At 43.1% G+C, this 9,191-nt stretch overlaps 1 long non-coding RNA gene across 1 annotated transcript in view; it reads right to left on the reverse strand.

Moving 5' to 3' along the window:
* LOC116399622 (uncharacterized) overlaps window positions 1–7,588 on the reverse strand; it is a 61,792-nt gene extending 54,204 nt beyond the window's left edge. Inside the window, exon 1 of the long non-coding RNA XR_004213848.1 lies at window positions 7,308–7,588. This is a non-coding gene — a long non-coding RNA (uncharacterized LOC116399622). The remainder of the gene's footprint in view (window positions 1–7,307) is intronic.
* Between the last annotated feature and the right edge of the window lie 1,603 nt (window positions 7,589–9,191).

The following is a 9,191-nucleotide window of genomic DNA, read 5'->3' on the forward strand; positions in this document are numbered from 1 at the left end:
GCCAAATCTTCCCCAAGACACGCATGCACACACACACACACCACATACACAGAGCAAGTTGCCGAAGCAGAAGTGAATCCAAGCACTAATTTCATATCCAAACTTGCACGTACAAACAATACCGAACATAATCCCAAAGCCGGAGCTCTAAGAAGTCCTCAGGGGCCACAGAGGAGGATTTGATACTTTCATAATGACATGTTGCATTGTGCAAACGCACTGAGAGCAGATTAGTGCTTCCCGAAGTCTTCGGGCTTTGCCACCTTCACATGCAGAGAAAGACAGACAGCAGGAAGGAGGCAACTAGGTAACCGAAATGTGTTCACGGTGCCTACAAACACCAACCATGTCGAAGAGCTGAATGGAGATGTAATGGAAACTGAAGCATATTTGATCCAGTGATGTGCAGTAGGTGTGCCAAGAGATCACTGATCAAGAGATTACAACATGTGAGGCTTGCAGAAACAAAAGCATCCCTGTAAAATGTAAATCACCCCCCTTAATTTCCCAGAATACCCGTATGGATGTGTGTTAGAGAGCGACAAACCCTAAGGGAGTCACAGGCAACATGTTGAATTCTGCTGCTGGTGCATAGTCGTAATAAAGGAGGAGGAATATGTAGTCACGGGGTAGGGTTTGGGTTTCTTTTTTTTGTATGTGGGTGTAGAGGGGGGATCCCATAAGTATGAATTCTCCTTTATCCCTTTTACTCCACAGATCATTCCTTTAATTGAGGTGGAAGCCATCACATGGGAACGCTGCAGGCTTCCAGCAAAAGTCTATCTTCATCTCCCTGCAGTTAGCACATAATGCGCCTGCTTCAGCACTTGCCTTTGAGCTACAAGATCATTAAACCGCCATGCCATTCATCATGTCCGATTCGCCCCTAAAGGGGGCAAAAAAAAAAAAAAAACTATGCGATACAAACCCAAGTCTCCTTGCTCCCGTGTTTAATACGCAGCCTCTTCAATGTCAAACTCAGCTTAAAATGAGCGGGGAGATGAATGGGCCTGATGTAAATAAGAGCCAAGCGCGGATATTTCTCCTTGCCTTGCTCTCAGCCTGCCACATTCAAACCGATGGGTTATCAATCTCGCGGAAAATGGCATAAAAATGCAGATTCATGCCATTTGTGGAGTGCACAACGTTTCATATTAAAGCATTAGCACGAGTCAGGATTGAAAAGTTGCTACACATTGAGAGGAAGTGGATGCCGGCTCTGTTATCTCTTCCTATGCAGCTTCAAGCTCCAAGATGAGTTTCATCTTCTTCTTGTAGACGTTCAGCTGTAGCTTGTTCCTGCCATGTCGCTCGGCATTTTAGGTATCAAAGTAAAAGACCCTGCTGTCAGCACTGCCAATCAGACGGAATGTAACACGTCTGTAGTCAGCACTCCTTAACAGCAGCAGGGTGTTAACATCAGACTCGATTAGGGCTCAGCTGGTTTGGATCAAAACCACCTTTTGCCAGAGAACGATGGATGTGTTTAGCGCATTTCACTGACGCAATGGCACTTTAAACCTAAACGTAGTTAAATCGAAAAGTCACCGCTGAGACTTCCAGCCACTAGTACTGATCCCACTTTTCTTGGTTTTAACGGTATTAAAACAAGAGCACCATAACACTGTGGGGGACAACATTATTTGGCAGTTCAAACCCCCTAGATTGCCTAAGATACCAACAGGCAAAGAACATGTTTGGAGCCCGACAGCTCCATTTTCAACATACCGTCAATGTGTGGGATTGTGTGAAGCTGAAGTAGGATGCTGCCGGCGAAGAAAACACACACTCTGTTGGTTCTTTGGACCGGTGAAGGTTAAAAGAGACACCGGCCGATGGAGGTTGTGGCAGGGAAAGTAGGGCTATGTCGGGTGTCGACAAGGAGCTGGTGGATTTGTGGGATGTTGGGGCAGATGTCGGAAAGGTTTATATCACCAAACAAGTAGATTGGACATTAATCTCAGTCTGAAGCCCTTTCTTTCAGGCATCTATTTTTGCCTTGGAAAAGTTACCCTTCATTGTCATGTGCCATTTCAATTTCAAACGTTTACTTGATGCTATTATCTAACTCGCCGGCTGCTTTAACAAAGGACAATCAGTGCACATCCAATCAGTTAGCGAAGTAAAAAGACAGCCATGCTAGCAGCCTGTAAGGCTGTACATGTGCACAGATAAATGCTTAAGTCGTTGTACCTTGTTGACCTTCTTATTTTAGCCTATTTGCTAATAAGCCCACAGCAAATAATAGCTGAGCCTGATGGGAATATAATTACTTTTGCATAAACCAAAGTATTGGACATATTAAAAATCTGATATGATGATGGGGCTAGAAGAAAGGTCAGGGGCTCACCATCAAGTCATTAGGAATCATCCTCTGGGGAGCCTGAATGTCTGTACTAAATATCAGGGCAATCTATCTCACAAGTTGTTATATATTTCAGTCTGGACCATAGTGATTGACCCACCGACCAACACTGCCATCCCTAGAGCCATGCTGCTAACATTACGGCCAGAATTTTGCAATACGCAGACAGTGCAAGTTCCCCAAAAGCCGATCTGGCACTTTCCTTCAAAAGTAGCAGATTTTTAGTAAATGAGGTCCTCTTACATCCAGCACCTTTTCTTTGTAATATAGAGACAAAACACAAATGAGCAACTGATCCACAGGGTAATACAGTTCCATTATTTCAAAAAACCACCTGAAGCTAAGCTCTGTCAAAGACACTACTTAATAATTTTCATTTGACTCAGCCACCTGTTTTTCCCTTACCTGTTCCCTTCCACTGTTAGAGCACCTCATTTTAAGGAGCCAAAATCTTCGTTCTCCAAGCCAACCTCCCAATCTCTCACTGTACTGGAAAATGTATCCACGGCTCCCGGCTGCCCGGGGACGTGCCATGGCAAATTCATTCGGCATCCTCAAAGAGCAGCTTCATAGGCCATCAGTGTCATGAAGCTCTCTGCCACGAACACTAACTGGTGACAAATAATCCCCCTCCTACCCTCTCTGTGTCTCATCATCATTCCCTATTCTCTCTGTGTGGAGACACAAGCGAGCCTCTCCCCTTCTCCGAGGAGAATAAAACCCCCCAGAAAAGCCGTTTGTGTCCTGCACCCTCTGCTCTTTGATTATACACAGCTTTTGTCTTCCATCCTCCTTTTTGTAACGGCCTTTAATTCCGACTCGTTGCTGGCATCAGAAACGCTTTGTAGTCAACACTTTGAGCATCCGCGAGTAACTCGCAAACACAGCAGACTTTCATGGGTTAGCCCAGATTCACTGCAACAATGCATGACGTTGCAGGAGAACGTTTCAAAATAAACAAATTTAGAATCCGTGAGAGCATCAGATGGCGTCCCTCCAGGTACTATTTAGGGTCAGATTAATCAGACGAGACTCCCCCCACTAAAATGACAATGGAGCTAATCGATGGTGATGGGAGATCATGTCGCTGCTCTCCATCTAGGCCGTTAAACCCTCGACTGCGGAGGCTCACCCTAATTCAATCCGACACTTTAAATGAAATATCTTCAGCCGTCATTGATCTCGGTGAAACGCTACCCTTGTGATCTAACGCAGACACGACCCAAGGGCACGAAAAGAAGCTGTAAAGTGAAAGCTGTGACATGAAAGAGAGGGAAGGATGGGAAATGAAGAGAGATCGTAAGGGGGACGGGAGAAGAGAGAGAAAGGTGTTCCATCCATGTGGCAAGGAGTGGAAGAGTACAAGAATAGAGGACGGATTTAATGATGACAAGGAAGAAAAAGGGTGAGCGACGGCACTAGAGGTTGAATGGAAGCATGATCAAAGCGGTGCAGAAGACTGGAAGGAGCAGACGATGGGAGCGGCGGTGATAATGGAAAGCTACATTGAGGGACCAAAATTGGAGATGCGGGTCAAGTCCCTCAGGGTCTATCGAATCATGTCAATCAACTGTAAATCCCCCAACACATACCTGCACCACATCCCATCACCCTGAAGCTAATGCTAAGTGCCAAGCTACTCGTTTCAAACAAGTTACTGCCTCAAATGTTAATTTCATTACTTCCTTTGCACCAGAAAATGTATGAAATAAATTATTTTTCGATCCTTTTCCGACATAACTTACAAACAACTTTTTCTACAAAGGTCTTTTTTTCATTTCACAGAGACAGTGACAGTTCTAAAATGTTAAAAGCTGCCTTAACACAAACAGTGTACAAGAATTTACAATAAGTTAAATATTCCTTCCAACCTGACCAGGCGTTTGCAGACATTCTTTGGTATTTGGACACATTTCAGTTGGTACCAAAAGAGTGATGAGGTTCAATACCCAGCATTACTTGGTGAAAGCAGAAAATCTGTCATCGATCAAAAGCCAAGCGCCAGAACAACGGTAAAGATGACATTCGTCAATACAACATGCAGCACCACTGGAGTTCAAAGCCAAGAGCACGTTCAAACAGGGCTGAGACAGAAACCAGAGCGGAATCAAATGTCACTACCACCAATGTGTTGGCTTTTATTTGAGCAACCCAATAAAAAGAGTAAATGTCTTTCCAAATGTAAATTCAAACTAATTTAAACTTATTTAGCTTAGAAAAAAAGCACTTTTACTTGGAATTCAAACTGCATTAATGTAGGAAAAAATAGTATGTTTCATCTTTATAGATATTTCGGGTCATTCCCAAAATAGACTGTCCATCCTGGTGCCCTAACCATAGGCTAGGCTATTGCTAGAGTTGAGCTGAATGGACAATCAACCAGATAAAAGCTAACGGTTTTGTTAGTTTGTCACATCAGTTCGACAGTGGTCGCATCAACATTTTTACAGAGTTATTTAGAATTAGGAATGGAATTAGGTTAAGTAGCTTGTGTTCAAATACATTTGAACAAATTTGACTTCTTATCAAAAGTTAAGAAAGTTAAAGTAAGTTAACAGTTTGAGCCCTATCTAGAACTAGACTTAGGCCTCCTCTACAAAATGGGTCTATGGTGTTTGAAAGGTTTTGAGATGCATCTACAGTATGGCACATATGATTTGAATGATAAATATACATAAAGACTGTCAAAATGTTAGATTTTCAACAGGAAAAAGTCTAATTCATCTTAACTTTGTTTATTTTGCATTTGTGTGTGTTGGGAACAGAAAGAAATCATATAAAAAGGTACTGGATTATTTACACAAAATTATAATATGTGTACTATTAACATCAATTTTAATTTGTAAAATATTGAGCTTATCATGACACCCCCAAGAGCTGCAACAATTATAGAATCACTGCAAAGGAAATTAATCTTGAACTATTTTTATAATAAACAAATTGCTTCACTCATTTTTGTTTTTCTTCCTCAGAAGTGTCATATATGACAATCTTTAGCTTTTGGACTGAACAGAAAGCATCACTGTGGGCTCTAAAGAAATTGTGAATGCCATCTTCTCACAGTTTTTAAACATTTTATAGACTAAACGATTAACAGATTTTTCTTTGAAATAATAATAATAATAATAATTGATGGTGAAAATAATCCTTAGGTGCAGCCTATGTACATACATCACAGTATATACAAATTCTAAATCTAACACTATAGTGTTAAAGAAAATGTAAAAAAAAAACAAAAAAAAAAAAAAAAAAGCTAGAATGTGTGTAGAAAATATAAAAACAAAAAAAAGAAGAACAGAATTGGCAACCACCCAGCCTACCTGCTGGTCTTCAGGGCAGCATTCACCCCAGTGAAAGACTTCTCTCGGGCTAATCAAAGTGCTTCATTCCCCCTATCAGACTACATCCAGCCCCTAGCATGACCACAGAGTGCTGGCGCGCCATCACGCCTGCCTGAGACAAATCTCTCTGGTAAGGTTATTAGTATTCCCCGTGGGATGAAATCCTGAGCCCTCTCAATTCCGCAGCTTCTGGTTGAATGAATGAGGGGGTTACCGCCATCAATGGGCCCGCAGCCGGGCCCGCAGCCAGGCCCGGCCTCACACCGGTCCTGTGGGACGGGACACCAGATGCGGCAGCTATCGCACTTGTTACACAATCAAGGGAGTAATTGGTGCGCCTGACTTGGGCGTGTAATTCAATTAGGGCAATAAAGAAGCAGTTTTTATTCTCTGGAACAAATGCAAAGAGCAGCACGTGACAAGAGGCACAACTTCATGCAACCCGGAAAATCAAAAGACGCAGAAGATTTAGATCTGATCTATTCCAAGCAAGATGACAAGTCACTATAATTTCCCAAGAGTTTTCAGTTTACAAGTATACCTCGTGATTTTCTTTTCTTCTTCTGTGGCATCACTATTTCCCTATCGCGACTAAGGTTTGCAATAATAAGTTTATGGTTTTAGAATTTACTATATGATATATTATTTTGGTTTCGTGTCATTTGGTTGCATTGGACGACTCTTTACAGCCTCATACGGGCAGCAATCGATGCGGCAAGCCCGTGAATCTAGTCAGCCATCTATTATTAAAAATGTTCCAGGCATCCGTGAGAGCCGGGCTGTGAGTGATACTAAATAGATTAGGATGAGCCCTAATCCACATCTGTGTCTCATAAAAACAGACCTCAGACAATGCCCCCCCGAGGTGATATTTCAGTGACAGAAAAGAGAAAACCTTTGGGAGCATCCCCAGCCTAGAGGCATCTTCCACACGTTACAGAGGGAGCAGAGGGCAGTGTGGTGGATAAAGCTGGCCGCTCAGTCTGAAAGTCCATGAGCCCATGCAGCTTCACGTAAAGTTTGTCATTATCAAGGGAGGCAGACACAAAGACACTGTAGGGATGTAGCCTACACTGGAGTTAACTAAACCAGCTTTACTTCTCTGCAGAACAGCAAGTTCAGCTATTTTAATGTTGTCTAGTTTCAATAGTAGCATGCATCTCAGTAGGCAGCATCACATTGAACAGTTATATTGAAATGTGGTTTTAGAGACAGAAAATATATACAAAGGCACAACTCTTGTTATTTGCATAACACATATCAGCAACACTAACTGTTAACTATTACTCACAGCTGCATCACTCACTGAGAACAATACGCGAAGATGCGTTCAAGCGCGCCTTTCAGCAATCACAATCATTTCCCCAGTGACCGCCTTGCTGATGTCGACAGCACCTTGCAGAAGTGGTTTGTATATTTACACCCAACAACCGGCCGCACTCATTAAGAGCAGGTGCGGTCTCTTCGGAACAATCCGCGTTGTGCATATTGTCTTTCGTCCGTCTCCACGAGCCTCTCTGAGCGCTTTATAACACAGCAACGCAACACTGAGTGGCAACATGACACGTTTCTCGTGGCAAATTCATGATACATTCTCTTACCTGGTACCCAACAGCTGAAGAAGGGAGGCTCTCTCTCTCTCTTCACCGCAGCTCTCTTTTCTTCTCCACTCAAGCAAACCCAGGCGGATTTTTAAGTGGAAGCACAGCGTCGGAAAAAGCAGGTTTTTTTTTTTTTAGCTTTCCTTATATGTGTTGCTGGAGAGCGGAGGAGGACGGCTGTCAACCCGGGTGTCTGCGGGAGAAAAAAATAAATAAATCTCTGTTCAGGCGTGAGGGAAAGCGGTGGCGCCAGCTTGCAGACCTCCGAGCGCCAAGCCCGTCTGAGCGCTCAGCGGGGGGAGTGCAGCTGCTCGGCCGGACACGAGGTGGCAGTGTAAGCACACCAAATCTCTCAAAGTGGTTACCTGTGCTGCTCCTGCTCCATGAAGGGCTACTGTAGCCTCTGGGAACCGGCTAGGGACGGCCAGAGGTTCTAGACAGGTGCCATGCCCTGCAAAACGATTCATGTGATTAAAAGGAAGAAGAAGAAAAAAAAACACAGTTAAAACACTGCACTCACAACCATGAAACTCCTGGGAGTGGTTTGTTTACTGGGTTAAGAGGGTTGTCTGGTAACCGCAGGGTCAACGGTTCGATCCTCGACTGGGAAGTGTCGTAGTGTCCCTGAGCAAGATACTGAACCCCTGGGCACCCTGCTCCCTATATACAGGGATGGGTCAAATGCAGAAGGCAAATTTCGTGTATGTGTATATGACAATAAAAATGGTTTCTTTCTTTCTGGTTTCTTTTCTTTAAGAGGGATGGGGTGAATCCAGCAATGATTTGGACATCTTACTTTAGCAAAGACTTGACCCTCACGGTATGACCCGCCCTACTCTACCGCTGATTGGTTTACCTTTATATTCTTAAACTAAACCTAGGAAAGCATCAGGTTACATAGTTACAAGCATCAGGTTGTAAAGTGGGTGAGAACTCACTATTGGTCAAAATTCTTTACACATCTTGTAACTATGCTGTTGTTTGCTTGTTCAGACGGAATAACATCTCAGCATTTTATCTTTAGCGGTGTTTCCTGGTTTGATTAAATAAACACAGTCAGCTCAGCTATGGTTTATGGATTCAGACTGTGGCTCAGTGGTAGAGCAGGGTCGTCTTTCAATCAGAGGATCGGTGGTTCGATCCCCAGCTGTGCTAGTCCATGTCGACATGTCCTTGGGCAAGAAACTTCACGCTGCTGTGGTTGTGTGAATGTTAATTAGTCTCGATGGCATCAGTGTATGAATAGGTGTGACATTTAGTGTTAAAGTGCTTTGAGTCAGAAGACTAGGAAAGCGCTCTACAAGTATACAGTCCATTTACTTGAGCTTAGCTTTCTGTTGTTCTAACCCACTATGAAAGTAGCCTACTACCAACAACACTCAACCAAACCCTAGTTAAATAAATCATAGTAAAGATTTGGCACAGTGCTGGGTCACAACTTTAGACAGTGGCCATGCAGTAAAAGACAGGTGAAAGCAATGAGACTGGTTGGACAGCACTGCCAAGACATCGAAGTGACTCATGTCACTTGTTTATTTATCTCGCTCTCACAATTGTTTCTTGATTGTGGAATATTACCCGGATGGGCTTCGATTCCAACGACACACAGTGTAACAAAGAAACAATTCTGTGTTACATTTCACCATCACTGTTTCGCTTACAAACATGAGATTTGAGCCAAAAAATTTGAATAGTATGTATGTATGATTATCATGCAATTGACAGACAACGTTAATATTGGCATTGGTATCAGCTGACAAGGATGTTTATAAATGGCAGTGGCACGGCCACCCTACTCACTGTGCCTTGCACATGTTTAAAATAAAAACATGAATGCTGTATATGAACCTGTGTATTATTCAGTGGCGGGCCGTGCATTTTATA

The sequence above is a fragment of the Anarrhichthys ocellatus genome, unplaced genomic scaffold (genome assembly GCF_004355925.1).
Source record: "Anarrhichthys ocellatus isolate YVR2014 unplaced genomic scaffold, GSC_Weel_1.0 scaffold118, whole genome shotgun sequence".
Lineage (NCBI taxonomy): Eukaryota > Metazoa > Chordata > Actinopteri > Perciformes > Anarhichadidae > Anarrhichthys > Anarrhichthys ocellatus.